Source organism: Lynx rufus, unplaced genomic scaffold (genome assembly GCF_022079265.1).
Source record: "Lynx rufus isolate CCGP_SWC_20201006 ecotype Redwood Valley unplaced genomic scaffold, mLynRuf1.p SCAF_17, whole genome shotgun sequence".
In the NCBI taxonomy this organism is placed as follows: Eukaryota; Metazoa; Chordata; class Mammalia; order Carnivora; family Felidae; genus Lynx; species Lynx rufus.
The window spans coordinates 5309568-5325522 of NW_025814831.1; the positions used below are offsets into that span (position 1 = coordinate 5309568).

Genomic DNA, 15955 nt, shown 5'->3' on the forward strand with positions numbered 1-15955 from the left:
TCCATGTTGTTGCAAATAGAAAATTTTCATGTTTCCCCTATTTCTCAATTAAAAAATGAAAACAAAAACACCTGCAAGCCAAAGACAGCACAGAACGTGAACATCAACAATTGCACACCTCTGTCCACACATCCCTTCTGATGAGGTGTAAACGCCTTCATAAATTTTTAATGGACTTCTGTTCCTTAGAAATGGATTGGTAATGATGTTAGTTTCATTACATATGCTATAGCTATTCCACATTTGGCCCTATTTTCCCTTCCTTCATTCATACATTTTTAGTTATTATTGCATTGATTAATTTTAAATAAGCAGTCAATATTTGTGAAACTCAAAAGCCCAAGAATAATATTCTTGAATATCTCTAACTACTGCTTACAGGACCATTTATCACAGAAGCAATAGACTAGATTTCTTTTTGCACTGGATTTGCATTGGATCACAAAGTTGTAGATCAGCCTTCTTCAACCTTGTCTCATATGCTACTGGCCCTCAGTATTGGTCCAGATATCACTCTTTTTCTTCACTGAATTATAATTTTGTTAGAGATTAATTCACTAATTCACTAATAAAAAATACCCATGAGATTATTAAAAATAGCTTTAATACCCCTAACTTCGGTACATAAAATCATTTTCTACAGGGAAAATAGTCTAGATCTGCTTTGCTAACTGACCTCAGTATTGAGTATGGATTAGCCAACATGCTCATTTCAAACTCTTTATCATTAGTGCACGGTTGGCATGAACTAATCTGTAACATCTGTCTATAGAATTATTTCCCCGAACAATTCATTTCTTTCATTAACTGACCTCAATGTGTTGTACATGGATTAATAAACACAACGCTTCACGTTAATGGCATTCGGGGGCAATGGTTGGCATTCGCTGATTATATTTCACATTTTTAATACCACAGTGAATACCCTTAAACAAGCCTCCCAAACTGAGAGAACACTGACTCTTACTTCTCTTGATTTCCACTCTCTAACACATAGATGCAGCCATAGAACTTGTGATCATGGAAGATGCTTAAATCAGCTTGAGTGCATCCACTCTGCAGAGAACAGAGCAGATGATAACAAAAAGCTAGACACCTAATTTCCACTGGTCTTTGCATTCCATCTTTCATTTAGTGGGTCATTTCGGGAATCTGCGGTTGGGAGAAATGTTTATTTAATTTCTCCTAATAAAAGAACAATAATGACCTTGCCGCTGACATGGATTATGAACATTGCCAATTACTATTTAACACGACAGCTATACAATCCTTAGCCCAAGAGGCAACACCTCTCTATCATTTACTATTGGTGGATGGGAGTGTGTTTTCAATATATATTAATAGCATTTCTTGTCTCACTACATATTTTTGTAATTGGACAATGCTTCATGACCTTAATCTTTGCTTGTTTATACATTATTGATTATCTCCTTGATCTGATTATAAAAATAGAGAATGCATGAACATAAACCCAAAACATGATCCCTTTAAATTCATGGTATCTGTCTAATGGTATCGCTTCACAAAGGGCACTGGACTAGATTGCCTTTCATTTGGACCTCAGAGTTCCAGACATGTATTCATCGTATAGGACTCATACGCCACCAGTGGTCATCATCCATCCATTATTGTCCCTCTTTTCCTTCATTCAGTTGTACGTTATTTATCGACTAATTCATTAATTCACTAATAATAATTTTAAGACCCTCTTATTCACAAAAACACAAAAAGAGGCTTAATATCTCTAATCCGTCTGTAAGATCATTTTCACTCTCATATAGGAGACAAATAGGATCGATGTATCGCTCTCATTAGTGTTTTTCGTGTATGCATTAATCAATACAATCAACCCCTATTAATCAATAGAACCAATTCCATAGTCGCCCCTACTTGATTACGATTTGTACTTTTTAACGATATATAGTTAACACCTTAAAAAAAAAAAAAAGGACACTAGAAAGACAAACACTTCAACCACTACTCATATTGGTCTCTATGCTCCAAACACACGTATGCAATCAGAAAGCATGTAACCATGGAAGCACCTGTATCAGCGTGAGTGCATCCATTCTGAGGAGTACAGAGCAGAGCAGACGATGAAGGAAACTGGGACCTTATCCCATTGCCTTTTGCGAACCACATTTCATTTACTTAGTCATTCAGGTACCTGTAAAATGTTCATGATGTAGATTCTTGTTCTCTTAACAGAGGAAACAAACTCAAGACTAACCCAGGAAATACAACTGACTCTTACTTATCAGAGTTTCTATGATCCTTAGGCAAAGATTCATTCATTTCTTAGGAGGCATCAGTGTCTTTTTTCATTGTTATTAGTAATATTTCTTGCCTCACCCATGTTGGGCAATGTGTAATATTCTTCTTCTTTCTCTATTTTTTATTTGTTTAATGGTCCCATCATTGATGCACTAGTAATAATAAAATCCAAATCTATGAACCCAAATAAAAACATGATTTTTGTATATTTCTGATATCTGTCTATAGTATCATTTCCAAGAAAGGAACTCAACTAACTATGTTTTGTGTTGGACCTTGGAGCTCCAGACATTCATTGTTCCTAATTAACATGCTACCAGTTGTGATCATTGGTCTATATTGGAATGTCTTTTTCTTCATTCATTTCTACATTTATATTGAATAGGCTATTAATTCATTGATAATAATATAATCAATATATGATTTCCAAACCCAACAAGAAGATATTTGAATATTCTGATCATAGTCCATAGAATCATTTCCCACATGGACTAACTATATCTCTTTGAGTAATACAACTTTAAGGTTGATAGGTTAACATATTCTGTTATTGAAGAATTAATATAGTATTTCATATTATATTTACATGTGGACATCATTAAATTTTTATTATATTTATTCCATTTTAATACTACCATAAATACCTTTAAACAAATGACCCAATGTCTACGGCCATACCACCCTGAACGTGCCCGATCTCATCTGATCTCGGAAGCTAAGCAGGGTCGGGCCTGGTTAGTACTTGGATGGGAAACAAATGACCCAAACGAAGACTAGAACTTTGACCATTACTCACCTTGGTCTCTTGACAATCTTTACCATGACAGAAGCTGAAATCTCCTTGGGGCATCTGTTCTGAAGAGTAGCCAGCAGAGAAAATGATAAAAAGACTGAGACATTCTCCCCACTGATTCATTATTTCTAGCCGTCATATACATGGTCATTTGGGTATTTATTTATTAATGGTAACATTTAGGTTATTTTCATCTTAACAAATTACACATCAGAGTTCTGACTCAGAGAAGTAATGATTACTTATCATAGTCTATATCAGCCTTAGTCAAAGATGCAGTACACTTAATCCATTTAATATCAATTTCAATTCACATTAGTATTATTTCCCATACTATACATTTTAAGAATGAACACTACTTGAGTCTCTTCCTCCTTATTTTAATTTATGCATTTATTCATTCCTTCATAATAAGATTTTGTGAAATTCACGAACCCAAAGACCAAGAACAAGATCTTTGTATAATCTTGACAAGTGTCTATTGAACCACGTCAAACAGAAGGAATGGACATCAGATATGACTCATTCGCCACCAGTGGTCATCAGTGGTCCAGCCTTGACTTTCCCTTTCCTTCCTTCTGTCTTTATTTGTTTATTCCTCGATTCATCAATTCACTGATAACAATAAAATAAATATCTATCTATCACAAATACTGAAGGACAAGAGCCTTAATGTCCCTAATGTCTATCTATAGGATCATTCGCCTCCCTGAATATGCCTCCTTCATTAAATATCTTCACTGATACAAATACCTGTTAATCAACAGAACATTGCATATCAAGTCCATATTTATCCTCAAAGCACTGGCTAGGCCTCTTTGAACATACTTAATACCATTTCACAATGTTACAATGAACACTCTAAACAAACAACCCAAACCAAGAGATAGATTTGACTAGTCCTCACCTTGGTCTACATGCACCAACATAAGGACGACCAGTGGAGCCCCTGTTGACAGCCAAGTGCTTAATCACGTGTGTCCACCTGAGGAATAAAAAGCAGAGCACATAACAAGATTGAGAGACACCCTGTTGATGTGACTATTCTAACTTCACTTAGTCTGTCACTTAGGAATATAGTACATTAGGGTCATATTTATTATTTTCTCTAAACAAACGAGGCAGTATCAAACTTGACACAGACTAAGAATGTTGACTGTGATTTACTGTCTGTATCATTCTTAGCCAAAGAGGTAAGACACTGGAAACACTTACATTTCTTAATAAACTTCAATATTCTCAATAAACGTTAATAATTTTTACAAAGAATAGACATGCTTCGCCCTCTTAATCTCATTTACACTTGCAGATTGATTCTACTCTTAGCCATTTATTACAGTAGAATCAAAAGTCATGAAAATAAACCCATAAAAGGGCCCTTTCCTCCCCCCCCAACATCGGTACATAAGACCGCTTCCCACAGAAGAGACTTTATTTGGTTTTTTAATTGGGCCTCAGAGTTTCAGACACGTAATATTCATCATCCATGACTCATACGCCACCACCTATCATCATTGGTCCAGATCTAAGCTTCTTTTTCTTCATTCTCATGTATGTAACTTCACTAATTCCTTAACCTATTAATGATTATTTTTAAAACCCTGGGATTCACAAAAATCCAATAATAAAAGCAGTGAACATTCTACGTCTGCCTATAGGATCATCATCATCAACACTTCACATATGCATTAGCAAATGTTATAGCCCATATTTATCGGTTCCCGTGTTTAGTGTTTTAAATTATATTTCACACTTTAACAATACAGTGAATACCTTTTTTAAAGAAAAAAACTGCTTGGGGCGCCCGGGTGGCTCAGTCCATTGAGCAACTAACTTCGGCTCAGGTCCTGATCTCACAGTTCATGGGTTCGAGCCCCACGTCGGGCTCTGTGCTGACAGCTCGGAGCCTGGAGCCTGCTTCCGATTCTGTCTCCCTCTTTCTCTTCCCCTCCCCCGCTCGTGCTCTGTCTCTCTCTCAAAAATAGTAAACATTTAAAAAAAATTTTAATAAATAAATAGAAATTAAAAACTGCTTAAACAAATACAAGAACTGTAACCTTTACTCACATTCATCCCCAGGGCCCGGACACACAGGAAATCACAGACCTTTTGACCGTGAAAAATCTGAATCAGCTGGAATGTGTTGATTCTGAGGAGTGTAACCCAGAGCGGACAATTAAAAACTGAAACTTCTCTACTAGTCTTATTTTGCTCATTTCATCTTTCCGGCTGCCTGGGTATTATTTTTTAACAACATGTATACATATGAAATTATAAGCATATATATCACAAAATTAACACCCGCAACCTGAGAATGACCCAGGCTTACAAAATTGAACATTGCTTCTCAGTGTCAGCATCTACCTGCTAACATCTAAGAGCTAACACCTTTGGTCCGTTTATTTCTCAGCCTGCATCTGGTTCCTTGGTTTGTATTAACAGAATTCCTTGCCTCACCAAATATATTCACAGTGGATAAGTCTTCGTCCTCTATTTATTTAGAGATTTTTTTATTGGTTCTGTCACTGATCCATTTAGGTTAATAATGTAGAAATCCATGAATCCAAAATGACAAGAACCATTTCTTTGCATATTCCTAACATCGAACCATAGGATCATCTGAAAAAAGAGGAAATAGGCTAGATTTCCCTTTGTGGTGGACCTCAGACTTCCAGACACGTAGCATTCATCGTGTAGGACTCCTACGCCACCAGCTGTCATCATCGGTCCAGGACTGGTCCACTTTGTCCTTTTCACCTCCATTTGTTCCTATGTTACTTCACCAATCTATTCATAGTAACTAAATAAGCGTCTATGAATCTCAAAAAGCGAGGACAAAAGCCTTCAGTATTTCTATCATTTTTCTTGAGAATCGGTGCCTAATTAAATACACTTCTTCATTAACCATCCTCATTGCAGTAATGGTAGGTTGATCAACATAATGTCTCATACAGCTTCGACTTTGTCACTGGGCCATAGTTGGCCTTTTTTCTTATATTAAAGACTTTGTAAATAATTCCAGTGACACCCTGAACAAACCCTCCAAACCAAGACAAGACATTTGATGATTACGCACGTTGGACTTCATGCTCCCACACAAGAGGCTACCCTGGAGTGCCTAAACATGTTGATGCTTAAATCGGCTCAGGTGTTTTCTTTCTGAGAAGCACAAAGCAAAGTAGGTATAAACAAGACTGAAACACGATGTCCATCGTTCTGCACATTCCACGTCACATCGAGTCAATCATTTGGAAATACACTAGTTTAGAATAATGTTTAGTATTTTTTTATTAAAAAAATGAGTAACCTCCTACTTGCTATAGACCCAGAATGAGAACTTCTCTATCACCGTTCACTAAAGAGGTGAGGCCCATGAGCCGTTCATTCTCCTTAATGGGATTCAGTATATTCAATATATTTGAATAGCTTCTATTGCCTCACCACGTATACTGAGTGCATATGCTCCACGCGCCTCATTTTGACTTATTAATATTTGTACCTTGATTCTTGAGTTGATCCATTGATAGTAAAACAATCAAAATTCAAGAAAACAATCTAAGAAAACAGTCCCTTTATATTCCTAAAATCAGTCCATAGAAGAATTTCAAGCGGAGGTAAGAGACCGTATTTCCTTTCCTGTTGGACCTCAGAGTTCCAGACACGTAGTATTCATCGTCCATGACTCCTACGCCACCAGCCGTCATCACTGGTCCATATTTCAGTCCCTTCCTCTTCATTTTCTGGATGTTATTTCATTAATGGCTGAATTCACTAATATTAATTTTGAAAACCCTAAGATTCACCACAAAAATGAATAAGGGACCTTGAATATTCCATATCTGTCCATAGATTCATCTATCATATTGATATCTCTCATTCATTAGTCTTAGTCTATCATAAATGGGTTCATAAACATAATACTTGGTAATACTTCCATATTTATCATCGGCCATGGCTAGCCTTTTGAATTCTATTCATTGTATTAACAATACAGTAAATACCCCCATTTCTAAAGCCTGTCACATGAAAACATGAGCTTTACTACTCACGTTGGGCTATGCACACCTGGAACACAGGTGCAACCACAGGGACTGTGACCGTGGAAGAATTCTTCGATCAGCCTGAGTATGCCCATCCTGGGGAATACAAAACAGAGTATGTGATATATGAGACCTGATCTGAAACGATTCTTCTTTTCCACATTTCACTCAACCTATCATTTAGATATTTATTAATTTGCTTTCTGTGAACCAAAGGAACAACCTCAGATTCGAGACTGACCTAAAAACTCAAACTGACTCTTACGTACGAGTTTTTATGACCCTTGGTCAAAGAGGTGACACTGTTGATACGTTTATTCCTTAAGGGGCATCGGTGTTTTCAATCTGTAGTAACAATTCTTGCCTTACCACATGCATTTACAGCTGGACGATGCTTCACTCTCTTTTTCTTTATCTATTTGTTTATATTTCACTAGTGGTTCTATTATTGATCCACTTATAATAATAAATCTAAATTGATAAAGACCAGAGTAAGAACATGATCTTTGTATGTTTCTAGCACGTGTCTACAGGAGCACGTCCAAAAGGGGGATCTGACTAATTATGTCTTGTGTTGGACCTTAGTACTCCAGGCACATATCATCCATATGCACGTGCCACCATTTGTCATCAGTGGCTCTGGTTTGGATGTCTTTTTCTTCATTCATGTCTGCATTGCTATCAAATAAATCGTTAAGCCGTTAAGAATAATAAAATAAACACGTGATTCCCAAAATCCAAGAAGATCCTTTCCAATGTCTAAAATCTCCCCAGAGAACCGGGGCGCCTGGGTGGCTCCATCGGTTAAGCATCTGACTTTGGCTCAAGTCACGATCTCACAGTTTGTGAGTTTGAGCCCCGCATCGGGCTCTGTGCTGACAGCTCAGAGCCTGGAGCCAGCTTCGGATTCTGTGTCTTCCTCTCTCTGCCCTCCCTCCCTTGCACACGTGCTCGCTCTCTCTCTCTCTCTTTCTGAAAAATAAATAAAACATTAAAAATTTTTAAAAATAAAATAAAGTCTCTCTGTAGAGTCATTTCCCACATAGACTGATTCTATTTCATTAATTTCATTAACGGGCCTCTATGTTGCACTTCACTAATGAATCAATATCACGTTTTGTATCATATGTCTCACTGGGACATAGTTAACTTCTTCAAATTATGTTCCATACTTTTTAATAATTCAATGTATAACTTTTAACAAATGGCCCAATCTAAGATGACTTCTTTGACCGGTACGCACCTTGGTCTCTCTCCAACACTGAAGCAACATGTCGATCTTGATCAGAGCAGAAGCTAAAATCAGCCTGGGGTCCCATTCTGAATAGTACCAAGTAGAAAAGGCGATAACAAGATTGAGACATCCTTTCCATTGACCCATACTTTCCACCATTCATATAGGTAGTCATTTAGTTATTTATCAACGTATGGTAACATTTCGTTTTCCTTCTATAAAATAAACATCAAATGTCTAAGTTCCTCAGTTTAATAATCGACTTTTCTTATAAAGGTCTCTCTTCTTAATTTAGGTAAAATTAGCTATTTAAAGTTACCAAACCATGAGGCACCTGGGTGGCTCAGTGGTTAAGCATCTGACTCTTGATTTTGGCTCAGGTCAAGATCTCACAGTTCATGAGATTGAGCCCCATGCCATCGGCATGGAACCTGCTCGGGATTCTCTCTCTCCCTCTCTCTGCCCTTCCCTTGCTCACGCTCTCTTTTTCTCTCAAAATAAATAATCTTTAAAAATGATAATAATAATAAAAAATAAAGTTAACAAAACAGCAGCACTTAGTATTTTCACAATATCGTGCAACCACCAACCACCTCTACCTAGTTTCAAAATACTTTCATGACTCCAAAATAAAATACCATATGCGTTAAGCAGTCTCTCCCTACTCCTCTGGGTCCCAGGCCCTGGCAACCACCAATCCTTATTCTCTCCCTGTGGATTCATGTGTTTGGGATATTTCATATAAGTGGAGTCGTGCACGACGTGACCCTCTCTGTCTGCCTTTTATCACTTAGCGTAATGTTTTCAAGGTATATCTGCATCACGGCATTGAAATTGTTTTTTATTTGAGTATAGTTGACACACAACTTTACATTCGTTTCAGGGGCAGAACACGTGATCCAATTTCTTTCTACATCACGCTGTGCTCACCCCAAGTGTAGCTACCGCACAAAACTACTATGGTATCATCGACTATATTCCTTTTATTCCCATGACTCCATAATTAACTATCACTGATCACTGTCTACGTCATCCTTAGTCAAAAATATAAAATAGGGGCTCAGTCGGTGAAGCATCCAATTCTCGATTTCAGCTCAGGTCATGAACTCACGATTCCTGAGATGGAGCCCCAGAGTCGGGCTCTGCACTGACATGGTGAAGCCTGCTTGGGATTCGCTCTCTCCCTCTCTGTCTGCCCCTCCCCAACTCGTGCTTTCTCTCTCTTTGTCTCTCTCTTTCTGTAAATAAATAAATAAATAAATTAATTAATTAAATACACTGAATCCATTTATTATCCATTCTAACTTACAGTAGTATTATTTCTATCACTAAATTCTACTCCTGAAACATATTACACTGTATGTTAACTAGCTAGAATTTAAATAAAAATTTGAGGGCCACCTGGGTGGCTCAGTCGGTTGGGCATCTGACTTTTGAATTCAGCTAAGATCATGATCTCATGATTCATGAGTTCAAGCCCTGCATCAGGCTCCACCTGCCTGGGATTCTCTCTCTGTCCCTCCCCTGCTCACTCATGCGTGCTCTTTCTCTCCCCCTCTCTTCCTCTCTCTCTCTCTCTCCCTCTCTCAAAATAAACAAACATAAATAATAATAAATAAATAAATAAATAAATAAATAAATATTTGAAAAAAAACTACTATTTCTCCCACAACTTGTTTTAATAATGAACAATACTTAACCTTCTTCATCTTTATTCATTCATATATACATTTGTATAAAATGTTTATTTATTATAAAATGTGTATTTTATAATATTTCTAGAAACTCATGAATAAGAACAAAGTCGTTGTATATCCCTGACATCTGTCTACGGGAACACTTTGAGCAGAGGAAACTGACTAGATAGATATTTTTGTGTTGGATGGACCTCAGACTTCCAGACACGTAGCAGTCATCGTATGTGACTCATACGCCACCAGCTGTCATCATGGGTCCACGCTCAGGTCTCCTTTTCTTCATTCTCATTTGCATTTGCTTGATGTCAATTTATTACGCAATTAGTAATAATAAAACGAGTATCTGGGAATCACAAAACTCAAGGACAAGATCCTTAAGTATCCCTAGCATCTGCCTATTGAATCTTTACAGTTATTTGACTAATGATCCTCATTGTGGACAATATTGATTAGTTAACATGTTTCATGACAATGCCATATTTGCCATTGAGCTGTGTTTGGACTTCCTCAAATTTTTAATATGACACTGAATATCCTGTACAAACCACCTAAACTAGAAGGAGAATCTGACTGTCACTCACATTGGTCTCCATCCTCTTACACGCAAGGGGCATCCATGGAGCGTCCGATCACGGCCAAACACCTAAGTGAGTTCAAGTGCATCCATGCTGAGGAATAATACAAAGCAGAACAGAAAACGACGAGACTGAGATACTCTCTATCGACCCACACGTCCTATCTACATTCAGTGAGTCCTTTAGGAATACAGTGAATTGGGATCGTATTTATTATTTATCTTTTAAAAAATGAACAATATCAAGTCTAACACTAACACAGAATAAGAACTTTGGCTGTTCTTCGTGGTCTCTGTATCATTCTTAGCCAAAGAGTAAGACATGTGAACCACTTACGTTTTCTCAATGAACTGCAGCATTTTCTGTGTATGTTAATGGCTTTTATTGCCTCACCATGTATATTGAGAGCAAACTTGCTTCACTCTCTTCATTTCAACTTATTTATACTTGTATACTGATTACCTCTTTGGGCTATTTTGTACAGCAAAATCAAAACTCACAAACACAAAACAAGAAAATTATTCTTTTCTTTTCCTAATATCTGTCTATGATATCATGGCAAAAAGAGGCAAGAGATGATCTTTCTTTTTATTGGACCTCAGAGTTTCAGACACGTAATATTCATCATCCATGACTCATACGCCACCAACTATCATCATTGGTCCAGATCTGGGCCTCCTTCCTCCTCATTCTCATCTGCATAAGGTAACTGACCAATTCATGAATTCACTAATATTAACTCTTAAAACGCCGTGATTCACAAACGCCCAAGGATAAGAGCAATGAATATTCTATATCTGCCTGTAGGATCATCTGCCACATTGATATATCTATTTCGTGAATGATCATCAAAGTTCCATATGTGGACTAATACTTATCACGCAGCAGATAAAACCCGTATTTATCATTCATGATGGCTGGCATTTCTTATTATATTTCACACTTTTAACAATACAGTGAGTACCTGAAAATAAATTCTCAAAGACATGAACTTTAACTCTTACTCACGTTGGCCTCTATGCTCATTAGACAAGACAACCACAGAGCTCGTGACCATGAAAGATGCTTCAACCCAACTTCACGCATGTACCTATTCTGAGGAGTACAGAGCAGAGAAGATGATAAAATAAATTGAGGACTTCTCTAAACAGTCCTGTTTTCCTCATTTCATTTACTCATTCATAAAGGTATTTATTACTTTTCCTAATTTATACACATATAACAAACATAAATATAAATGTAATGTTACGATCCTTAGAAAAAGGGGTAACACCCTTGATCCGTTTATCTCTTAGCCTCTATCAGTTTCTTCAGTTTACATTAATAGTAGTTCCTGCCTCACTGCATATATATCCATGGTTGATAAGACTTCTTCCATGGTTTTATTTAGTTATAGATTTATTTATTCGTTCTATCATTGATCCATTCATTTATATTAATAATACAGAAATTCACGAATCCATGATTACTAGAGCAATAACCTTGTATATTCCTAACATCAATCGTGTTGGACCTCAGACTTCCAGACACGTAGCAGTCATCGTATATGACTCATACGCCACCAGCTGTCATCATTGGTCCACGCTTGGATCTCTTTTTCTTTATTCGCATATACATTTTTTAAAAATTAACTCATCAGTTCACTACGGTAATTAAGTAACTAACTATGAATCACAAAAGCCCAAGGACAAGGGCCTTCGGTATCCCTATCATTTTTCTTTAGAATCATTGCCTCGTTAAAATGCCTCCCATTATTCATCCTCATTGTTGTACAAGTAGATTAATCAACATCATGTTTCATAAATTTCCAATTTCATGACTGGGTCATGACTGGTCTTTTCTCTTATATTGAATACTTGTTTTTAAATATTACAGAGAATCCCCTAAAGAAACCACCCAAAGTGAGATGAAAACATTGACTATTACTCACGTTGGTTTCCATGTTCCTACAGGCATACTATTTAAACCACCTTGGATGTGTCCATTCTAAAAAGTAGAAAGCAGAGTAGATAATAACATGATTGATACATTTTCTCTATTGATCCTTGTGTCTACATTTCATTACCTGGTAATTAAGCTGTATATTAATTTGGGGTAATATGCATTTTACTTTTTATCGAGAAAAACGTTGAGCTTTCCATTAACCCAGAACAAGAATATTGGCCATTGTTTATATTATCTATAACATCGTTATCTAGAGGTAACACCTTGAACTATTTCTCTCTTATTCTTGTCTTACTACATTTTTCATAACTATACAATGCTTCACCCCTTCATCTTCCTTTATATATATTTGTATATTGATCTTTTTGTTGATTCACTTACTACCATAGAATCAAAATTCATGAACATAAGGACCCCCAAACAAGATCTTTGTGAAATCCTAAAATTGTCTATAGGATCATTTCCAACAGAGATAATCAACTAGATTTCTTTTTACGCTGGACCTCAGAGTTCCAGACACGTAATCATCAACCACGAGTCATACGCCACCAGCCATCATCATTGGTCCACTCTTGGCCTTTTTTTCCATTTTTATCTACCTTTGTCTATTAATTAATTCATCAAATAATAAATAATAAAATAAATACCTATAAGTAAAAAAAAGAAAAAAAAACCCTAGACTACAGGCCTTGAATAGTCCTTTATCTGTCCATACAATCATTTACTATATCAATATATGTTCTTGATTAATCACCCTCAAAGTTTCATACGGGGATTAATCAATATAATGCAATGCAATATCAATTCCATATTTATCAATGGACCATGGGTGGCTTTCTTTTATTATATTTCATAACTTTCAAATACAAAGTATATACCCATAAAAACTCACATTTCTATACACCAAACACACAGAGACAAGCAGACGCCTTGTGACCATGGAAGAATCCTTAAATTAGCTCCAGGGCATCCACTCTGAGAAGTGCAAAACACAGAAGGTGATATTAAAAAAAAAAAAAAAAAAAAACCCTTAGACCTTATTTTCTTTGGCTTTGAATTCCACATTTCATTTACTCAACCACTTAGGTATTTCTTAACTTACATATTTTACAATCCTTTCCTTATTCATGTTTATTTGTATTTGATTATTGATTCTTGCACTTCTCTATACTAAAAGAATTAAAATCCATGAATACAAGGAACAAGAACATGATCCTTGTCAGTTACTAACACCTGTCAATATGGTCACTTGCAACAGAGAAGAGAGACTAGATTTCTTATTTTGTTGGACCTCAGAGTTCCCGACACGTAGTATTCATCATCCATGACTCCTACGCCACCAGTGGTCATCATTGGTCCAGAACTGGCCCTCTTTTTCTTCACTCACTTCTACATTTATCAGTGATTATCAATAAATCCATAACTATAAAATATCTATGAATCAAAAACACTTGAAAATAAGACCCCCAAGTATCCCTAACATCTGTCCATAGAATCACTGCCACCTCCTTGAATATATATTTTATCAATCATCTACCATGTTGCAAACACTGGTTAATCAATATAATGTCTCATGTCAATTTCATATTTATCATGGGGCTGGCCTTTTTTTATATATTTAAATATTTTTAATATTACAGTCAACATGCTAAACAAATCAGCAAAAATAAGATGAGAACTTTGTACTCACACTGGTCTCCATCTCCTACATATAGAGCCTGTAACCATGGCAGATGGCTTTCATCACCTTGGTGTGCCCACTCTGAGAAGTACAAAGCAGACAGAACAGAAAAACAAACCAAAAAAAAAAAACAAAAAACTGAGACACAATCTCTCCACCTCTCTATGCAATCCTTGCATTTAACCTCTTATTTAGTGAGTAATTTAGGTGTTAATTATTTGGTGGTAATATGTATTAATATTTCTCTTAAGAAAGTGAATATCGGGGGTGCCTGGGGTGGCTCAGTCAGTTGGGCGGCCGACTTCGGCTCAGGTCATGATCTCACACTCGTGAGTTCAAGCTCCGCGTGGGCTCTGACGGCTCAGAGCCTGGATCCTGCTTCGGATTCTGTGTCTCCCTGTCTCTCTGCCCCTCCCCCACTCACACTCTGTCTCTCAAAAATAAATAAACAAAAAAAAAAAAAAAAGGCGAACGTCAAATTTGCCACTGAGCCAGAACAGGAACAATGATGGTTACTTGTACTTCCTGTATAATCATTAGCCAAAGAAGTAACACCTTTGAACCATGTCTTCTTAAGTAGCTCAGTGTTTTCAACATATGTTAATAGATTCTCTTACTTCATGACACATTTTCATAATTCGCCAATGTTTTACTTATTCATATTTATTTCTATTTGTTTATTGGCTAGTTATAATTTTAATATAGCCAATAATAATAACAGAACCAGAATCCGTGTGCACAGAGGCCAAGAACGTGATCCTTGTATATTCTCAACATCTGCCTATAGGATCATTTCCAAAAGAGGCAGTAGACAGATTTCCCTATGTGTTGGACCTCAGAGTTCCAGACACGTATCATTCATCATGCGTGATTCATACGGCACCAGCCTCATCATCGATCCAAGCTTGGGTCTCTTTTTCTTCATTGCCATCAATGTTTATTAACTAATTTACCAATTCCCTGGTGATAATAAAACAGATACCTATGAATTAAAAAAATAAATAAAAAGAACTAAATGTCCCTTCCATCCACCCTATACAATCAAATGTCCTTCCATCCGCCTATACAATCACTTACCACATCAGTATATTTCTTATATTAATTATTTTCAATGTGTCATACATGGTTTATCAACACATTGTCTCATATAATAGCATATATATACCCAATATCATTGGGCCTCAGTTGGCTTTCTCTGCTCAGACAAAATACATCTTATTACGGCACTTTTTAAAAAGTAACCATTCAAACTAAAACCCCTGTAACCATTACTCACATTAGTGTCTGTGTTCCTGACAATGGAGGCAACCACAGAGAATCAGCTTAACTGCATCCATTCTGAGGAGTACAAAGCAGGAGAAATGATTTTAAAAATTGAGACAGTCTCTCCATTCAGCCTTGCTTTCACACTCCATTCACTCATTCATTTGATTATTATTTTTTCATAATATTTACACATTCTCCCCTTAACAAAATGAACAACCTCACCCATGAGACTGGTCTGTAACAACAAAAGTGACCGTGATTAATCAGTGCCTGTATGATCCCTGCACAGAGATAACACAGTTGGTCCATTAATTCTTAATGGACTTCTGTGATTTCAATTCATATTAATAGTATTCCTTGCTTCACCACATTTTTTTGGAGTTTAACAATGCTTCTTCTTTTTATATTTACTGATTTATATATTTCTTTATGGTTCTATCATTGATCCATT

At 36.5% G+C, this 15955-nt stretch overlaps 11 non-coding genes and 1 pseudogene across 11 annotated transcripts; all 12 read right to left on the minus strand.

Moving 5' to 3' along the window:
* Positions 1 to 1553: 1553 nt before the first annotated feature.
* On the minus strand, positions 1554 to 1625 carry LOC124512657 (small nucleolar RNA SNORD113/SNORD114 family). Its single transcript, XR_006962181.1, has one exon. It is a non-coding gene; the product is annotated as a small nucleolar RNA SNORD113/SNORD114 family (small nucleolar RNA).
* A 918-nt stretch (positions 1626 to 2543) lies between these two features.
* Positions 2544 to 2611, minus strand: LOC124512698 (uncharacterized; annotated as a pseudogene).
* A 937-nt stretch (positions 2612 to 3548) lies between these two features.
* On the minus strand, positions 3549 to 3620 carry LOC124512693 (small nucleolar RNA SNORD113/SNORD114 family). The gene has a single exon (XR_006962214.1). It is a non-coding gene; the product is annotated as a small nucleolar RNA SNORD113/SNORD114 family (small nucleolar RNA).
* An 894-nt stretch (positions 3621 to 4514) lies between these two features.
* LOC124512662 (small nucleolar RNA SNORD113/SNORD114 family) lies at positions 4515 to 4589 on the minus strand. The gene has a single exon (XR_006962186.1). It is a non-coding gene; the product is annotated as a small nucleolar RNA SNORD113/SNORD114 family (small nucleolar RNA).
* Positions 4590 to 5723: 1134 nt separating this feature from the next.
* Positions 5724 to 5798, minus strand: LOC124512660 (small nucleolar RNA SNORD113/SNORD114 family). The gene has a single exon (XR_006962184.1). It is a non-coding gene; the product is annotated as a small nucleolar RNA SNORD113/SNORD114 family (small nucleolar RNA).
* Positions 5799 to 6706: 908 nt separating this feature from the next.
* Positions 6707 to 6781, minus strand: LOC124512651 (small nucleolar RNA SNORD113/SNORD114 family). The gene has a single exon (XR_006962175.1). It is a non-coding gene; the product is annotated as a small nucleolar RNA SNORD113/SNORD114 family (small nucleolar RNA).
* Positions 6782 to 10223: 3442 nt separating this feature from the next.
* LOC124512656 (small nucleolar RNA SNORD113/SNORD114 family) lies at positions 10224 to 10298 on the minus strand. Its single transcript, XR_006962180.1, has one exon. It is a non-coding gene; the product is annotated as a small nucleolar RNA SNORD113/SNORD114 family (small nucleolar RNA).
* A 906-nt stretch (positions 10299 to 11204) lies between these two features.
* LOC124512754 (small nucleolar RNA SNORD113/SNORD114 family) lies at positions 11205 to 11279 on the minus strand. Its single transcript, XR_006962259.1, has one exon. It is a non-coding gene; the product is annotated as a small nucleolar RNA SNORD113/SNORD114 family (small nucleolar RNA).
* An 841-nt stretch (positions 11280 to 12120) lies between these two features.
* On the minus strand, positions 12121 to 12195 carry LOC124512753 (small nucleolar RNA SNORD113/SNORD114 family). The gene has a single exon (XR_006962258.1). It is a non-coding gene; the product is annotated as a small nucleolar RNA SNORD113/SNORD114 family (small nucleolar RNA).
* An 859-nt stretch (positions 12196 to 13054) lies between these two features.
* On the minus strand, positions 13055 to 13126 carry LOC124512665 (small nucleolar RNA SNORD113/SNORD114 family). Its single transcript, XR_006962189.1, has one exon. It is a non-coding gene; the product is annotated as a small nucleolar RNA SNORD113/SNORD114 family (small nucleolar RNA).
* A 716-nt stretch (positions 13127 to 13842) lies between these two features.
* On the minus strand, positions 13843 to 13917 carry LOC124512755 (small nucleolar RNA SNORD113/SNORD114 family). Its single transcript, XR_006962260.1, has one exon. It is a non-coding gene; the product is annotated as a small nucleolar RNA SNORD113/SNORD114 family (small nucleolar RNA).
* Positions 13918 to 15066: 1149 nt separating this feature from the next.
* On the minus strand, positions 15067 to 15140 carry LOC124512670 (small nucleolar RNA SNORD113/SNORD114 family). The gene has a single exon (XR_006962193.1). It is a non-coding gene; the product is annotated as a small nucleolar RNA SNORD113/SNORD114 family (small nucleolar RNA).
* Between the last annotated feature and the right edge of the window lie 815 nt (positions 15141 to 15955).